Below are 19,237 nucleotides of genomic sequence, written 5' to 3'. Positions count from 1 at the left end.
TGTCAAACTATGTGAGATAACAACTAATAGAATTACAACAATAAGTAGTTGAATCTATGATCATAGTTGGAGACTTGGAAACTCATCTATCATAAATGGAGAGATCCACCAAACAGAAAATCAGTAAGGACATGAGGAACTCAACAACACCTACAATCAACTGAATATAAGTGACATCTATAGACTACTTCATCTAACAACAGAAAATGCACATTCTTTTCAACCTTAAATGGAACATTCACCAAAACAGACCACATTCGGGGCCATAAAACACCCCTTAACAAATCTGAAAGAACAGAAATCACAACATCTGATCTCAGACCACAGTGGAATTAAACTAGAAATCAATAACAGAAAGTAACTGGAAAATCCTGAAATACATGTAGATCAAACAGCACATTTCTAAATATGCATAGGTCAAAGAAAAAGAAATCTTAAGATATTTTAAACTAAATGAAAATGGAAACAACTTAAAAGAATTTGTAGGATGCAGTGAAAGCAGTACTTAGAAGGAAACTTATAACATTGAATGCATATGCTAGAAAAGAAGGAAGATCCAAAATCAATAATCTAAGCTTTCATCTTAGGTTACTAGAAAAAGAAGGGCAAATTAAAGACAAAGTAAGCATAAGAAAAGAAATAATAAGGATCAAAGCAGAAATCAATGAAATTGAAAACAGGAAATCAGTAGAAAAAATTAACAAAACCAAAAGCTGGTTATTTGAAAAGACTAGTAAAATTAATAAACCTCTAGCCAGGCCAACTCTCTTTTTTCTAAAAGAGAGGATACAAATTACTAACACCAGAAATGAAAGAAGGGACATAACAGCAGATCCTGTGGACATTAGAAGGATAATAAAGGAATGTTATGAAAAAAATCTGTATTTACAAATTGATAACCTGGATGGAATGGACCAGTCCTTGAAAGACACAATCTATCAAAAGTCACACAAGAAGAAATATATTGTCCAAATAGGCCTATATCTATTAAATAAATGGAAGTAATAACCTTTCAAACAGGTCACTGGTGAGATCTACCAAACATTTAAGGAAGAAATTATATCAATTCCTTACAATCTTTTTGAGAGGATATAAGCAGAGGGAATACTTTCTAACTTACTGTAAAAGGTCAGTATCACCCTAATACCAAAACCAGACAAAAATATTACAAGAAAAGAAAACTAAAGACCAAGATCTCTCATTAACTCAAATGCAAAATTCCTCAATAAAATATTCACAAGTTGAATTTGACAATGTATTTTAAAAATTATATACTATGATCAAGTCGAATTTATCTCAGGCATGGAAGCTGATTCAAAATTTGAAAATCAATCAATATAATCCAACACATCAACAGGTTAAAAGAAAAATCACATGACCATGATAATAGGTGCAGAGAAAGCATTTGACAAAATCTGACATTCATTCATGATAAAACTCTCAGTAAACTAGGAATAGAGGGAAACTTCCTCCAGTTCATAAAGAATATCTACAAAAAATATATAGCTAACATTATATTTAATTTTGAGGAACTCAAAACATTCCTACAAAGATCAGGAAAAAGGCAAGGATATCTCCTCTCACCATTCCCTTTCAACTTTTTACTAGAAGTTAAAATAATGCAATAAGACGAGAGAAGGAATTAAAGGCATAGAGATTGGAAGGAAGAAATAAAATTATCCTTGTTCACAGATGACATGATCATACATGTCGAAAATCTGAAACAATCAACAACAACAACAAAAAAAAAAACTCCTGGAACTGATTAACTGTAGAGGCAGAGGAGGAGAGGAAAAGCTAGGAGAACAACAAGAGCAAGTTGAAATCATTGCAGAAGGATAAAATTTGTCAGTATATGATCTTCATACAGTCTAGTAAAAAAACAGCCATAAAGTTTTCTGTCTCAAAATGACTGGAAATTAGTTGTTGCAACAGACAATTTTTTCCGAAATCCTGAACTTTATATATGAGAGAGTGTAAAAGCATCCTTGAACAGGAAGAAGTTATAATAACAATACAATAGATACAAGGTTTCTCAAGATGAAAACAAAATTGGAATAGATGATATACAATAGTCCTATGATGACCTAGCACTAGAGCCAGCCAGCATTTTTGTGTTGATTGTTACATGGAAGTTCAGAGCAGCAACACAGTGTAAGTTTCCCAAACAAGAATTCATGGATGGTATGACATTGAAACCTAAGGGCCCAGATACCCAAGATGGAAAAAGAATCGAAAGAACCAGGATGACTTAAGGATTTTTACCAGTTTACTTTTAATTTTGCAATGATTCTAAGATGGAAAGGATTAGATCTAAAAATGGCCATTGCCTACTTGAACTTAGTGCTTAAGGAAGATTTAAATTCTTAGACTTATGGAATAACTCTTTGGTGGAATATCATAAATGATCAATATAAAAAGATATTTGGAATCTTCCTTTAACCATCAGTACAATGAATGCAGAGGACAATCTGTCAATTATGATGAAGAAAGAAAGAGCATGGCATGTTCTTACTGACAATTTTGTGGAATTTGCCTGCCCTTAAATTGCTGGGACAAGATGTACAACAGTGTATCATAAAGGAAACTTCTAGAATGTATGTAGTCTGTACAATAAATACAATGGAAAATTGCTGCCTTAACTGAACTGAAGATCAATCTGAAGAACTCAGACTGAGGGCTGTATCAAAAGTTAAGGATATATCTTAGACCATATCATATTTCATTCTGATGGTGGTTTGGGCTTATCTTCTAGTCTGGGCTTATCTAAATATTTATAACTCCAATATTGTGGATTTCATCTTATATTTGTGGGCCATACTAGTTTATTCTCTTTTATAGGGTTTATGGTGATTATTTTGAGTTTTCCAACCTTGCATAAAACACAATGCTGTCTTCATCAGAAAACAGTGGTGGGGGGCACCTGAGTGGCTCAAGTGGGTTAAGCCTCTGCTTTCAGCTCAGGTCATGATCTCAGGGTCCTGGGATTGAGCCCCACATTCGGCTCTCTGCTCAGCAGGGAGCTTGCTTCCCCCCTCTCTCTGCCTTCCTCTCTGCCTACTTGTGATCTCTCTCTTTGTCAAATAAATAAATAAAATCTTTTTTAAAAAAAACAGTGGCTTAAGAATTAAGCATATGAATATTTTAAAAATCAAACTCCTGGAACTAATAAGCAATTATGACAAAGTTGCAAGGTACAAGATTTTTTTAAAAAGATTTTATTTATTTATTTCCCAGAGAGAGAGATCACAAGTAAGGTCAGAGGCAGGCAGAGAGAGGGGGAAGCAGGCTCCCTGCTGAGCAGAGAGCCTGATACAGGGCTTGATCCCAGGACCCTAAGACCATGACCTGGACCAAAGCAAAGGCTTAACCCACTGAGCCACCCAGGCACCCCAAGGTACAAGATTAGTATATAAAAGCCAATTACCTTCCTATATGCCATCAATGAGCAAGTAGAATTTGAAATTTAAAACAAAGTACCATTTATATTAGCACTCCTCCAAATAAAGTACTTAGGTATAAATCTAACAAAATATAAATCTAGCCAGGTGATGGGTATTAAGGAGGGCACGTGTTGTGACAAACACTGAATGTTATAAGCAAATAATGAATCATTGAATACTACATCAAAGATTAATGATGACTAACTCAACATAATAAAAAAATCTATATGAAGAAAACTAAAACACTCTGATGAATTAAAGAACAACTAAATAAATGGAGAGATACTCAATGTTCATAGACAGAAAGGTTCAATATTGTCAAGATTTCAGTTCTTTCCAATTTCATCTCTACATTCACTATAATTCCAATCAAAATCCCAGGAAGTTATTTTGTGAACATTGACAAACTGAAGCCAAAGGTTATATGGAGAGAGAAAAGACACAGAATAGCCAACATAATATTTAAGGAGAAGCACAAAGTTGAAGGACTGACACTATCTGACTTAAACACTTAATATAAAGCTACAGTAATCAAGACAATGTGGTATTAGCAAAAGAAAAGACAACTAGATCAATAGAACAGAATAAAGACCCCAGAAATATACCCACATAAATACAGTCAACTTATCTTTGACAAAGGAACAAAGACAATACAATGGAGCAAAGACACTCTTTTCAATAAATGGCCATGGAACAACTATATACCCACATACAGAAAAATAAGAATAGGCACACTTTATAAACTTCACAAAAATCAACTTAGAATGGATCATAAACCTAAATGTAAAATGTAAAATTATAAGACTCCTAGAATATAACATAGGAGAAAATGTAAATGACCTATCTTTTTAGATACAACACCAAACACACAATCCATGAAAAGAAACAATTGATGAGCTAGACATAATGAAAATTAAAAACTTCTCCTTTGTGAAAGATCATGTCAAGAGAATGAAAAGACACTTTATAGACTGGGAGAAGATATTTGCAAAGATATATCTGATAAAGGACTGTTATCCAAAAATAAATAAAGAACTCTTTAAACTCAACAATAAGAAAAGAAACAACCCAGTTAAAATTGGGCTAAAGACACTAACAGACAGCTCATCAAAGAAGATATCCAGATAGTAAATAAGCATATGAAAATGTGCTCCACCTCATAGAGCACCAGAGAAATGCAAATTAAAACAACAATGGGATACTACTCCACACCTATTAGGATGGCCAAAACTGGGAACACTGACAACACCAAATGCTGATAAGGATGGGGAGCCACAGGAACTCTCATTCCTTGCTGGTAGGGATGCAAAATGGTGCAGGCACTTTAGAAGACAGTTTGGCAGTTGGATGCTGCTTATAAAACTAAACATATTTTTAACCATACAATTCTGCAGTTGTGCTCCTTGGTATTAATTTACCCAAGTGAATTGAAAACTTATGTTCACACAAACACCTTGCACACAGATGTCTATAACAGCTTTATTTATAATTGGCAAAACTTGGGAAACAATCAGGATGCCCTTTAGGAGGTAAATGGATAAAGAAACTATGATATACCCAGACAACAGTATATTATTCAGCACTAAAAAGAAAGGAGTTATGAAGCCATGAAAAGACATGGAGGAAACTTTAATTTTTATTACTGAGTGAAAGAAGTCAATCTGAAAATGCTGCATACTGTAGGACTCCAGCTATATGACATTCTGAAAAAGGCAAGACTACAGAGACATTAAAAAGATCGGTGGTTGCCAGGGGTTGAAGGTAGTGGGAAGGATGAATAGGCAGGGCATGAAGGAATTTTAGGGCAGTGAAAATAACTCTGTATGATGCTATAATAGTAAATACATGTCATTATACAATTGTCCAAACCCATAGAATGCATGACACCAAGAGCGAACCCTAATGTGAATTATGGAATTTAAGTGATAATGATGTGTCAGTGTAGATTCACCAATTTTAACAAATGTGATACAGTGATAGTGGGGGAAGCTGTATATGTGTGAGGCATGGGTTATAGGGCAACTCTCTGTATTTAGGTTCAAATTTATTTGCTCTAAAAATAAAGTCTTCTTTATTGCTCTAAAATTAAAGTCTTTTTTGCTCTAAAAATAAAGTCTTATTTTAAAAAAATTTAACTTAGACTCTGAAATCAGATCTGCTGGACTTCAAACCAGGCTGATATGGTCTTGTAACCCAGTGCCTCAATTTTCACATCTATAAAGCAGAGATTATACTAGCATTGACCCACAGAGTGGTTGTGAATGTGTATAAGACAATGCATGAGAAGTACATAGCCTCAAGCTTGCTGGGAAAGGGAGCTTTAAGTTACTTAAAACTAGTCTTTTGAACAATCTGAACCTGTGAGGAACAAACAGGAAGTGGTGTGATCTTCCTTCCACACTGGCCTTCCGGTATGTTCTTTCACATCATCCTTCCCTTGACAACATCTTAGTGAGTCAACTCACTTCAGTTTTCCAGGCATTTTTAATGGTAAGAACAAGCCTTGTTTCTGTAAAGATGGCTCACTTTCAAGTGTTCAGTCCAGTCCAGTCCAGTCCAGTCTCAATCGAAATTTGAATCTCACATCCAAGCCAAGCTCTGCCCTGTCCCAGCCAGGCAGTGGGGATGGGCATCGTGGGTCCTTTTCCTAGTTTTCTCTCTTCCTTCCTCTCCCTTTCCCAGCTCCTTTAGGCTTGGGGCAAAGGAAGTAGAAGCTTAAAGGAAGGGAGCAAAAAGTCTTTTTTCTTTTCCACGTAACTAGTTCTGCTGCCACGATCTTCATGTGGCAATCCTCTAAATGCTGGCTCTCTTAAGGACCACGTTTTGTGGATTCTTTAGAGACTCGCTGGGGATATACACACTGCATAATGTCTTAACCTGAGAGATAGTTTTTGGGCAATCTCTTGCTCCTTCTCTTTGCCATTAATCTCCATGGCACTCCCTCTCCTGATCCATACCTCCTCTTCCTCTGTCTTCCTCTGTGATCCAGAGGTTGACTCCTGTGATTCCTGGAGACTACACCTTTTGGGCTTCCTTACTGATTTCTGGGTTCAGCCAATGGAGGCCCCAATGGGAGACGAGAAGGTGAAAGGACAGAGGGATTTCCTACTCCTCTTTGCCTCAGGGATGCACCTGGCAGTGGTGTGGCCCTCATGATCGTGACTCCAGCTGGGCTACCCCACTCTCTCAGCTCCAGCCCTCACTGGGCTCAAGTAATATGATTTCATCCCATTGAACTTCATCCTCAGAGCAGGAAGAACTTCCTGCTGTCACCAGCCCTAGGTGCACAACATCCCACCTGAAATGGCACCTTCAGAAAAATTCTCAAAAAAAAAAAAAAAGAAAAAAACAAAAACCCAACACATAGACTGAGAAATAGCCATCAACAACATAGAAGTCTGACAGAGGACTGGTTTACAGAATACATACTTAACCCCTACACACCTATAAGAAGACATAATCTAACATAAAAATAAACAGAACACTTGAATCGACACTTTACAAAAGATCATATCAAAACAGCCTCTTCCAGGGGCACCTGGGTGGCTCAGTGGGTTAAGCTTCTGCCTTCGGCTCAGGTCATGATCCCAGGGTCTTGGGATCGAGCCCAAAATTGGGCTCTCTTCTCAGCAGGGAGCCTGTTTCCCCTTCTCTCTCTGCCTGCCTCTCTGCCTACTTGTGATCTCTGTCAAATAAATAAATAAAATCTTTTAAAAAATAAATAAAAATAAAAACAAAAACAAAAACTAGCCTCTTCCATATGTTTCATAAACATATAGAAAGGAGTTCAAACTTGTTAGTCATCAGGAAATGGCAAATGAAAAACTGCAATGTGGTATCACTGTATACTCACTAGAATGGCAAAAATAAAAATGGTGGAAAATGCCAAGTGCTGGTGAGGATGTGGAGCGAGGGGATACAAAGTGGTGTGAACATTCTAGAAAAGTCTTTGCTGTGTCTGATAAAACTGAACATACACAAAACCTATACCCCTGAAACTCCATGCCCTAAAATACACCCAGTTAAAATGTATGTTCACTACTCATTAAAGTCCCAACCTAGACATTACACACATGAGTATTAACAAAAGAATGGACAAATGAATTGCGGTATAGTCATTCAGTGGAATATGACACAGCAGTGAGAATCAGTCGTCTATAATGGTAGGCAACAACATGGATAAATCTTACATATTTGGGGAGTGCCTGGGTGGCTCAATTTGTTAAACCTCTAACTCTTGATTTTTTAAAAATTTATTTATTTATTTATTTATTTATTTATTTTCAGCATAACAGTATTAATTGTTTTTGCACCACACCCAGTGCTCCATGCAATCCGTGCCCTCTCTAATACCCACCACCTGGCTCCCCCAACCTCCCACCCCTCTTGATTTTTGGCTCAAGTCATGAGAGATCCAGCCTTACGTTGGATGCCCCACTTAAAAGGGAGTCTGCTTGAGATCCTCTTTCTCCTCTCCCTCTACCCCTCCTCCTGCACTATCTCTCTCAGTCTCTCAAAATACATAAATAAATCTTTTTTTAAAATTTCCTTAATAAACAATGAAATCTGGAACACAGAAAAGAAATTTTAAAAATAAATAATTTTTTTTTAAATTAAAAAGCAAAACAAAACAAACAAAAAAAATCTCAAAAAAGAACCCAAATATAATGTTGAATGAAAGAATGCAGATTAAAAGATGTCTTACATAATTACATTTATACAAAGTTTAAAAATAGGCAAAACTAATATCTGTTGAAAGTCAGGGTAGTGGCTATTAAGGATAGGATGGGGCCAGTGCATAGCGACTGGAAGGGAATAAGAGGGGCCTTCTGGGGAGCTAGAAGTGGTCTGTTTCCTGATCTGGGAGCTGACAACACATCTGTTCAGTTTGTGAAAATTTATTGAGCTGTATAGCTATAACATATGTGCTTTTCTGGAAGTATTTTATTTTTCAATAAAAAGGGACCCTGTTCTTTTCATCAAATGCCGTCCTAACAATAGGACATCCATTTGGAATGAACCTCAATCCTCCCCTCACACCGTATTTTAGAATTAACAACAAGTGGACTGTAGACCTAAATGTAAGAGCTAAAACTGTGAAGTTTTGAGAAAGAAAGACAGGACAATAACTGTGTGAACTTGCACCAAACATAAACTTATTAGCTACAACACAAAAAGCACCAAATACAAAAGAAAAAATATTGATAAATGGGACTTCATCAAAATTTTAAGACTTTAGTTCTTCAAAAGACACTTTAAAAGAGGAATAGACAAGGTACAGACGGGAGAAAACATCTGCAGAGTACATATCTGACAAAGGACTTGCAGCATTTAAATTATGCAAAGAATTCTTTAATCCAATAAGAAGACAAACAACTCAAAAATTGGCAAAATATTTGAGCAGATACTTCACCAAAGATCTATGGATGGCAAATAAACACAAGAAAGGATGCTCCACATCATTAGTCACTAGTTTAACGCAAATTAAAACCTCATGAGATACTACTGCACACCTATTAGAATGGCTAAACTTCAAAATACTGACAATACTAAATGCTGACAAGGATGGGAAAGAAATGAAACTCTCATATACTGTTGACAAGAATACAAAATGATAATAATCCCTTTGGGAAAAAAATTGGCCAGTTTCTTAGAAAGTTAAACATACACTTACCTTATGATCCAGAATTTGCACTCCTAAGTATTTATACAAGAGAAATAAAAACATACATACATACAAAGACCTGTGACTATTTATAGTCACATTATTCATTATCACCAAAATAAAAACAATTAAAAGTCCTTCAACAAATGAATGGATAAAGTTAACATCCATACAGTAGAACGCTATCCATTGACTAAAGCATGCTATCCATTGCATGTGTCAATAACATGGATGGATCTCAGAAACATTATACCAGGTGAAAGAAGCTAGATACAAAAGGCTACATACATGCTCTATGACGTCATTTCCATGGTGTTCCAGCAAAGACAAAACTGTAAGGACAGAATACCTGCCATTGGTAGCCAGGGACTGGAGGTAAGAGGGAACTGGCTGCAGGAGGTCGTGACAGAATTTTGGGGAGCAATATACATATTCTATATCATGTTTGTTATGATGGTTACACAACTGTAAACATCTGGGAAAGCTCATTAAATGATGTGTCTAGAAAGAATAAATTTCATTTTACATAGATTTTACCTAAGTGAACCTGATTTGTACAAATCTCTTCATGCTAACCATCTTGGGCGAATTTCTCCTGGGTCCCTGACCAACAAACACAATTCACTGACCTCCTGCACCTGGTGGTCTCTTTGGTGCTTCTGCTGGAGTCCCCTTGTCCCAGGAGACCACTCCCTGAGATAAGGCACCTTCAACATTCCTTGAGCTGGACACCTTCTATGGCTATCCACAGTTTCCCACCATATCCAGTGGCCTGAGTTTGGACTGTCCCACCACTGCCCGTTGCCTTCGCCCTGCAGTCTTGGGCTGGTCCAGCCAGTTTCTCAACCTTGGAGTTTTCCAAGAGCACCATTCCCTCTGCTCATTTCCATTTTCAGACACCAAAGCACACTTATCAAATATATCAGAATATCTTCCACCAGGTACAGCTTGATTGATTGCACCCAGTGGGGCAAGATTTAACCAGAAAATGCAATGGCCATCTATCTCCCCTTTCGGAAAGCACCCCAATCTCTAAAGAGTCTCTTGGCACGACTTAACATGGTTTGAGGGACTCCTCTCAGCAACCCCTGCCTAGGTGATCACCTGCCGCTCCTATCAAATCCCTCCCTGACCCCATTTCTCTCAATTCTCTATTGTTTGTTGCTGGTGCCACAGGGACAAGGCCTGCAACACCAGTGTAGACTTAACAAATCCCAGAATGGATTTCTGGTAGCTCTTTGGTGCTCTTTTGAAATAAGGGAGGTGCTTCCTTCCTGTTGTCCCCAGGTTTGGGGCCTTAGCCTAAGTTCAAACACTCCAGGGAGCACCTTCCCTTAATGGTGAGTTGTGTGCCCTCATTTGCTCCTACCTGTTGATACGTGCCCAGAGGCTGGTGTGACACAGTCAACAATTGTTAAGCAGTTTTCAAAAATAGCTCATTGGTTGGTTGAATCAGACCAGACAGCTTTTTCTGGAGAGCTGGCCAGGGAATAAATAACCACAGTGCACCTGAATCAAATCCTCCCCGTTTCCTGCCCAGCTTGGAGGGCTCGCAAGGAGGAAAGAATTTGTGTGGGTAACATCTCTAATGCGCCCACAAGACAGAGAGAGAAAGAGACCCCTGATTCATGCAGAGCACGAATCTCTCCTGAGAATATTTATCCTTTGTGGTCACAAGAGTATAATCCTGGAAAAGCTGGCTTTTCATGCCATGGCAACATTCTGGGAGGACTGACATTTTTAAGAGTCTCATGCTCTACCGACTGAGCTTTCCGGGTGCTGACATTTTTAAGCTGAAAACATCTGACCACTGGATCCTCCATGGAAACTGCTTTTCGTGGGGTGCTGGGAAGACAGAATTACCAAAAGCTGGACTATGCTACTTAAAATCGTTGTCCCTTGCTGTAGTGCCAGAGCCAATGCTTTCTCTAGTGGGGTTGGGCAACCAGCTTCTGGTCATACACCCAAAGATTGTGGCCAAGCCAGAGAGAAGGCTGAGAACAGGTGTGGCCACTCAAAGAGGCATCCATTCAGAACCCAGGTGCTGGAGTTAGGGAGGGTAAATTGAATGCCCATATCTTGAGGAGCAGCAAAAGCTTTTCTCAGAACCACACATCAGCAGCGTCACCCAGCTGCCTGGAGATCCCAAGAGTCTATCAAGGGAGTGAGAGAAGCCTCAGTGGGATTCACAGAGTGACTGTTTCAGCCACACACACCCATCAGTTGACTTTTGTGCCCCGGACACCTTTCCCTTCACAGCTGAGCTGGAAGTATCTGTCTTGTTCTTTCCAGGTATGACCATTGGTCAGATATACACAGCATCCTTAAATGCTTTTAAGTTTCATTGGTAGGCTGATCCATTTATAATTTTCAAGTATTAATAGAGAGCTCATAATGACCCAAAATAAAATTTCTTCCTTGGCCAATGCTCAGCTTCTCTCTGGCTCTTCCTGGAATTGGAAGCTGCCTGTTGGCAGATGGGACAGACTCTCTGCCATCATTGCTTGTCTTCAAAATTCCTGCTGCTTCCTCCCAGTTAAGACCTGGGCTTGTCCCAGCCAACACATTTGCTAGTTAACCAGTTCTCGACAACCTCTTGTATAACTAGCCATTTTGATATAAGACTGAAGTTTCTCTTTGAAGTGTAAATACTTCCCAGTAGGAGATGAATTCCAAATGGCATGTAAAATCAAACAGCTTAAACCCATAGGGATTACAGTTCGATTCATTTTCCATTCCCCAGGAATTCCACAGCCAGAGAAGTGATGACCAGTCCAGGGAGGAAAATGACACATTGCCTCTCCAGTGGCTGATGCAAAGCCCTCTGTGTTATCCTCTCCTCAGCTCCTGAAGTAACTTTGGTTTGGTTTGGTTTTTAATCACTGGTCTGATCACACCCCACTCCCTCCATCCATAATTTTGGAACAAAGTCCAACCATCTCAGCAGGACATTTGAAACTGTTCACAAGCAGACTCAGGTATGCTGATCCAACCCAACCATTCATCCATGCCCGGCTTACGTCCCCACCCTTACCATGCATGCCCACCAAGGGAATAAAATGTCACTCAGGAACTGCCCATGAGATGAGTGCTTTCCTGGGCCCTCTGCCTCATGACTACTCCCCTCTATCAGCTCTCTCTGTCTCCCTGAGCCCCACTATTAGTTCTTCTAGCACCCTGCTTTGAAAGGAATCCCTTCAAATTCCCTTGGGATTAGAGTTATGCCCTTCTTGGTGTGCCTACAGCATCTAGTACATTCTTGTGTGAAGCCTGAGTGTCAGCTGAGGTCACCCCGTCCTTTGAGGTTCACAAAAATTCTCTTGTGCCCCATCACACATTCTATCCGACATTGGACACTCTCCCCAGGGGGTTGTGTCCACACCTGCTTTATTTATTTATTTACATATTTATTATTTTTATTTAAATTCAATTAATTAACATATGATGTTTTATTAATTTCAGAGGTAGAGTTCAGCGATTCATCAGTCTTATACAATACCAGTGCTCATTACATCATGTGCCCTCCCTAATGCGTCAGCCAGTTTTCCCATCCCCCCACCCCCCGCCCCTCCAGCAACCTTGAGTTTGTTCTCTTATGGTTTGTCTCCCTCTCTGATTTCATCTTGTTTTATTTTTCCTCCCTTCCCCTATGGTCCTCTGTTTTGTTTCTTAAATTCCACATATGAGATCCTATGATAATTGTCTTTTTCTAATTATTTAGCTCAGCATAGTCCATCCATGTGGTTCCATCCATGTCATCAAAAATGGCAAGATTTCATTCTTTTGATGTCTGAGTAGTATTCTATTATACATATATACCCCATCTTCTTTATCCATTCATCTGTCAATGGACATTTATCTCTTTCCACAGTTTGGCTATTGTGGACATTGTTGCTATATAAACATTGGGGTGCAGGTCACTGCATCTGTATCTTTGGGGAAAATACCCAGCAGTGCAATCACTGGGTCATAGGGTAGCTCTATTTTCAGCTTTGAGAGGAACCTCCATACTGTCTTCCAGAGTGGCTGTACCAGCCTGCGTTTCCACCAACAGCGTAGTACGAGGGTTCCCCTTTCTCTGCAGCCAGCATCTGTTATTTCCTGACTTGTTAATGTTAGCCATTCTGACCAGTCCACACCTGCTTTATAACAGGGCCCCAATTTCCTGATCCTGAGAGGTGATTCCTCCTGTCACCTGCTGGACCTGTTCTTCCTCTGTCCTGCGTGGCCCCAGAAGTGAAATACAACCTCCTCTCTTTGGTTTTCTTCACTCAGGGGATCTATGCCTTGTAGCTGTCTTTGCTGAAATTGTGGACCAAGGTCAGGTTTATATTGCATTGTTTATCTGAAATTCAATCCAAATCAAATGTAGCCAGTGTCCTGTTTCTCCCCCTACTAGATCTGGCAACCCTGCTCCCAAGGGATGCCAACATCCCCTCATTTTAGTTCCTGTGAGGAAGAGAAATTCCTCCTGCCCTGGAGGCACCAGGAGGCTACTCAGACTTGTTTCTTCTGTATTTCTTGTATTCCCCTTCTGGATGACTGACCCACAGGTCTGAGGGCATATGATCATTCTCTCTGGAGCTTGTGTTCCAGTCTCCGTTGTGCTGCAACTAGGGCAATGAGCTAAACTCTCATGTCCACAGACAGGACACTGTTGAGAAGCCTTTTGAAAGCTGAATAAGACCCATCTCTTTCCAACAGATGAGAGCTGAGTCATTTAGTCCACTCACCCTTTTTTAAATGAGGGCCTACGTGCAACCTAGCAGCTTTCACAAGCGTTATTTGGAGTCTGTAAGTTACACAGAGCCATGTCTGGTTCCATGGACGATATGCCATGTTTGGCAAAATGGTGGCCTAAACCCCTGCCTCAGCGGTGGGGTGACTTCAGTCCTGACCCAGCCCAGAAGCTTTTCGGAAGAGGATTTCATAACCCATCACCAACACGGTGTATTAAAAACGGAGTTGGCCAGCTCATTGTTTATAAACAGAAATTCCCCAGAAAGTTCTGGGTCTATGTTAAGGTTTTAATGCTATCTTTAAATAAACAAGTAAATAAATGAGTAAATAAGTAAGTAAATAAATAAAGTGAGAAGGCTTATAATTCTCACTGACTTGTGCTACTCCTGAGAATTAGCCTCAACTCCCAAATCATTATTCTTGGTCTCAGTTCCCTCATCTGTCCAGTGAGGATAAATCATAACACTGGCCTCATGGATTAGGGGCTGGGTAAAGTAAGAAAATCTCTCTGTAAAGTGCTTCTTTAAGCACTGAAAATAACAACTACTCAGCAAATGGTAATGGTTATCATGGGGAGGACAAAATAAGGCCCACCACCACCAAAGATGTCCATATCCTTGTCCTCTGTGAATTTGTTAGATCACAGGGTAAAAGCGGTGTTGGAGATGTAATTAAGGTTAAGGACGTTGAGATGGGGAGATGATCCTGGATTTTTCAGGGGGACCCAAAGTCATCACACAAATCCTTAGAACTGAGCAACCTTTCCCATTTGCATTCAGCAGAAAGCTGTGCCTAGGGAGGGAGGCACAGAGAGGTATAATGATGCTGGCTTTGGAGATGGTTAAAGGGACAAAGAACTAAGGATTGTGGCCAGCATCCAGAAGCTGGAAAAGGCTAGGAAATGGATTATCCTCCAGAATCTCCAGAAATGAATGCAGCCTGCCAAATCCTTGGTTTTAATCCACTGAGACCCATGTTGGACTTCGGACTTGCAAAACTGTTAAGGTAATAAATGTGCGTTGTTTTAAGCCACTTTGCTTGTGGCTATTTGTTATAGTATCAAAAGGAAACTAATACAATCAAAATTATTATTAATAGGACTATTATCTCTTTAGAGATCAGAGCCATATATCATATGTCTTTTGGGCCCTCCAAGAAATATGGATGTGCAGTAAATATTTATCTGACTGAAAGAGAACAAATGTCATAATACAGTGGTTGGGACTACAGAGGTGCCAGAAAAATGAAATAATCAGCGTGTTCATGACAATTTTTAGTTTCTTTGAAAAGACGTTCTCTTGTGCATGTGTGCATGCACGCACACAGTCTACCAAATAAATAAATAAAATTTTAAAAAATATATCACCTAAAGGAGTAAAATAATTCAGTGTCAATGGCAAAAGAATTTTCAGAGTAATTTTCAATTTAAATGCCCAACAGTAGTGTGCTTGCTCCGTTGTAATAATCCAGGAAATAGAATAGTGTGCAGTCAAAAGTATCAATTGTAGCTATCCATGTAATAGCATAGAATTTTCATGACATTCAATGAAGTAAAATGTATGACTATATGTTGGAAATAAGCTCATTTTCCTAAAAAAAAAAAAAAAGAAAGAAACTAAGCAGAGGCATAATACATACACAGAAAAGCCTCTGGAAGGGTAAATATAAAAGCATTGGGAGGGATTTATGTTTTGGCTTGTTTCTTCCTCATACTTAGCATGTTTTCTACTACGATCTGTAATACTGTAGATTTGAGGAAGCATTTAGTACAAAGGGGTGGTCCCTAAGAGCTACAAAGAGAGGGTCAAGCAAGGTCCCTTGGTATGTGGTGGAGAGGAGGGTTCCTACTGGGAGAACTGTTGGAAGCTGGTCCAGGAGGGAGGGGCATGGAGCATTCCTTTTTGGGTCTTCTGTCCTTGGGCCCCCTGAGTTGGAAAAAGGAAATGATGGAGTGTCTGTGGCACATCTTGCTATAATTGGTTTTACGGATTGTTCTAAACCCCAGAAGAAACTCTGAGAGAAGGGACATCTCTGCTGCCCCCTTTGGAGGCCAAAATGCTGCAAAACGGGTGCCAGGCTGCAGGAGTGTGTCCCCAAAGCTCAGGAACAACCCTTGGCTTTCACGCTCAAGGGCCTCACTCTAAAGAGCTTGGTTTAGTGATTTCCCCCCTTAAAACGTGCCTATGTCCTTGTGTTCTCTTCTCTATATCCACTCTGTCTCCTTCAGTCGATACTTAGGTCATCTCCTCACTATTCAGATCATACCCATTTTCCTGAAGATTAAGTACCCTGTGGAAGCAGCCCGAACTGCAGATTGTCACTGTGTTCCTGCTCACAGACAAGGGGACCCAGTTTCCCCCAGCCCCCAACACCCAGAAATAGGAGCCAATGCATGGGGGCACTGAATCCGGTCTTCTCAGACTGTTCTGAAGGAATAAAAGGGACCCAAAGTCCCGAGGCAGAGCTTGTAAAAGGGTGAAACTCCCTCTTCCTTTGGTTTCAGAGGGCCGCTGCAGCAGCCATGGGATTTTATAGTTCCCTCTTCCACAGAACTCAGCAGCACAACATGGACTCTCCCTTTATTCAAAAGATACACAGGCTTTACTTGTCTGGATTGCCTTTTCCTCAACAACTACCACCAAGGTAGGTGAGAAGTCTGGTGTCACTCTAGATGCCTCTCCCCATCCCTAGGGTCAAGAAGAGCCCCTGGGTGGGGGAGGGGTAGTGTGGGTAGGGGCAGGTGGTGGTAAGTGTAAACAGATAGCTGTTCAGGCGCCTGGGGAAGTGCTGAGTGGCCATCTCCTGCTGCTGTTGATTACTGTCTACCACTATCTGCCTGGCCCTGCAGCACAGCAAATGGGGCTACAGCTTGGCCAGAATCTCAAGACCTTGACCCTCACTTAGTGGAGGAGGCTGTGCTACTTCAGAGTCAACATTTGCACAAGCTGCAATCTGCTGGGGACATCATGTGTCCTGAGCCCTGTGCTCCAACAACGTCCTGGGGTGCATCACTCCTCACTTCAAAAGACTAGCTGTGTCAAGTCTGGGGAGAGTCATTGCTGCCTGCCCAGAGCTCACTCTTTGCATCTTAGCTGTGTCACATCCCCTGACTGCTTCTCACAGAACTTCTGTACCCCTTCCTACAGTCAGAGTACTCCTTTCCACCACCGATGCTTCCCCCATGACCTCTAAAGGCTGGAGGAGTCTACCTGTCCAACGGCTGGTGGGCATCCAGGCTGGATTGTGTCTCCTAGTCTCAAGGGGGAAGCTTTCAATATCTCCTGGTTAAGTTTGATGTTTGCAGTAAGATTTTTTTGTGGATATCTTTTATCTGATGTGAAATTCCCTTCTATTCCAAGCTTATATACAGTTATCATTAGGAAGAGGAGTTGGATTTTCTGAAATACTTTATCTTCACACAGTGAGGTACTTATAGGACTCTTATTCAGTCAAAGTGGTGAATTACATTGCCTTCTTAAATGTTAAACCAACTCTATATTCCTGGAATATCTTTTTATATATCAAGGACTTGTGACAACGATTTGTAATTTTACTTTTCTGTGACAATCTTGGTAGGTTTTGGTTATCAAGGTTATGCTTGCTTGATGGTAAATTGGGTACTAGTTCCTCATTTTCTATTTTCTGGAGGAATTTGTATGAGATTGGTATATTTCCACCTTAAATATGTGGAAGAATGCACTGGTGAAGCCATCTGGACCTGAAGTTTCTTTACAGGAGTGTTTTCTAATTATACATTTAATACTTACAAGATTATTCATATTTTCCATTTCTTCTTGTGTCAGTTTTGAAAAGCTATTTTGGGGTATGATTTGTCACTTTCATCTACATTTCCAAATTAATTGGCATAATTTTTTCCATAAAATCCTCTTGCTTTCTTTTCAGTTCTCCACAGGATCTTTAGCTCTGTTTTCTGTTGTGTTCCTGGCAGTGGTAATTTGTGACATTCTTTATCTTTTGCTCACAAAGCAAAGAGCTATCTAGAATACCCCATCAGAAATGAAGTGCTTATGGGGCACCTGGGTGGCTCAGTGGGTTAAGCCTTTGCCTTCGGCTCAGGTCATGATCCCAGGGTCCTGGGATTGAGCCCCGCATCGGGCTCTCTGCTCAGCGAGGAGCCTGCTTCCTCCTCTCTCTCTGCCTGCCTCTCTGCCTACTTGTGATCTCTGTCTGTCAAATAAATAAATAAAATATTAAAAAAAAAAAAAAAAAAAGAAATGAAGTGCTTATTCCCCTCCGAAGCTTTGAGTTGGTGGCACATAACCCTCTACTGTCAGCCCCCTCTGAGGGCTGCCTTGACTGAAGGCCACACACTCTTACTAGGGTGGCAGGGAGGCCACAACTGATCAACATGGGATAGAAAGGTCCGGCCCCTAGTCCCAACTCAGGACAACTCTTCAGTCATTTCGGCTTCACACTGGCCTGGATGTTTGGCTGAGGGTTCTTTTGATACTAAATTGGAGCTCAAGTTTTCCCTCTGCCTGATCCTGGTTTCCTACCTGACCTTCCTTTCCCCAGGCCTGGTTCCCTAAAGCACTCCTTAATCAATCTCCTACATGCTAATCTTCATCCCAGAATCTGCTTCCTGGGAAACCCAACTTGCTGTTGATTTTATCACTCATTAAACAAACAAACAAACAAACAAGCGAAGAAAACTATAAAAACAAACTCTAGCTTGTTAATCACCTCTAATTATAAATTTGTTTTCTGTGTAGTTATTTTCTGCTATTATATGTGTTGTCTTTCTTTTTATCTTCTTTTCTTCTTACTTTTTCTGCCTACTTTGACTTTCTTTTTTTCAACTCCTTGACGGCTGCTCAGCTCATTAACTTAGAACTTTAAAAAAATGTGGTAAAATCTATATAACATAAAACATACCTTCTTGGGGCGCCTGGGTGGCTCAGTGGGTTAAGCCGCTGCCTTCGGCTCAGGTCATGATCTCAGAGTCCTGGGATCGAGCCCCACGTCGGGCTCTCTGCTCAGCAGGGAGCCTGCTTCCTCCTCTCTCTCTGCCTGCCTCTCTGCCTGCTTGTGATCTCTGTCTGTCAAATAAATAAATAAAATCTTTAAAAAAACAAAACAAAACAAAAAAAACATACCTTCTTACTGCCTGAAGTGCACAGTTCAGTAGCTTTCTGACATTGACCTTGTTGTCCAACCATCACCACCAGCCATCCACAGAATTCTTTTCTTCTTGCAAAACTGAAACTCTGTATCTATTAAACAACACCTCCCCCTTCTGTTTCCAGCTCCTGGCAACCACCATTCTACGCTCTGTCTCTATAACTAGGACTACTCTAATTCTAGGTGACTCATAGTGCTGGAATCATGCAGTATTTGTCTTAGGTCATTAATTGCTAGCTTTTTTTCC

General features: G+C 40.2%; 1 pseudogene; it reads left to right on the top strand.

Moving 5' to 3' along the window:
• The first annotated feature begins 1,819 nt into the window (after positions 1–1,819).
• On the top strand, positions 1,820–2,594 carry LOC131835456 (DCN1-like protein 1; annotated as a pseudogene).
• The last annotated feature ends 16,643 nt before the right edge of the window (positions 2,595–19,237 follow it).

Source organism: Mustela lutreola, chromosome 7 (genome assembly GCF_030435805.1).
Source record: "Mustela lutreola isolate mMusLut2 chromosome 7, mMusLut2.pri, whole genome shotgun sequence".
Lineage (NCBI taxonomy): Eukaryota > Metazoa > Chordata > Mammalia > Carnivora > Mustelidae > Mustela > Mustela lutreola.
The sequence above is the reverse complement of the archived record's forward strand: the minus strand, read 5'-3'. Positions and strand labels throughout refer to the sequence as shown.